Genomic DNA, 442 nt, shown 5'->3' on the forward strand with positions numbered 1-442 from the left:
TATGTGTGTGTGTGTGTGTATGTATATGTATATGTGTGTGTGTGTATGTATATATATATATATATGTAGGTATATATAAGGTCAGCTCCCAGAGTACTGCACCTGGCAGCACAGTTTGGGGAGGAGATGAGTAGCCAACAGCAATGAAAGAGCAGGTTAGGGACTATTTGGAAAAGCTGGATGTGTACAGGTCCATGGGATTGGATGTGATGCACCTGAGGGTGCTAACAGAGTTCGCCGGTGTGGTTGCAGAGCCGCTGGCCATTGTGCGGGCCAGGAGCGCCCCGAGCCCTTTTTCGCGCTGCACGCGGGCTGTGGCCAGCAGCCCGGGCACGCGGGGGTGGAGAGGGAAGGCCTTCACTCTGGAATTAGGCACGGACGTGTATCGGTAGTTTAAAAGATTGTTTACTTACACCGAGATGGCAATGGTGTAGGCTGGAAA

The 442-nt window shown here is 51.4% G+C and overlaps 1 protein-coding gene across 4 annotated transcripts in view; it reads left to right on the plus strand.

The window, feature by feature from the left end:
* Positions 1 to 442, plus strand: part of NOX4 (NADPH oxidase 4) — a 285,490-nt gene that overhangs the window by 71,026 nt on the left and 214,022 nt on the right. The gene's annotated exons all lie outside the window — the stretch shown is intronic.

This window comes from Alligator sinensis, unplaced genomic scaffold, assembly GCF_000455745.1.
Source record: "Alligator sinensis unplaced genomic scaffold, ASM45574v1 scaffold602_1, whole genome shotgun sequence".
NCBI lineage: Eukaryota > Metazoa > Chordata > Crocodylia > Alligatoridae > Alligator > Alligator sinensis.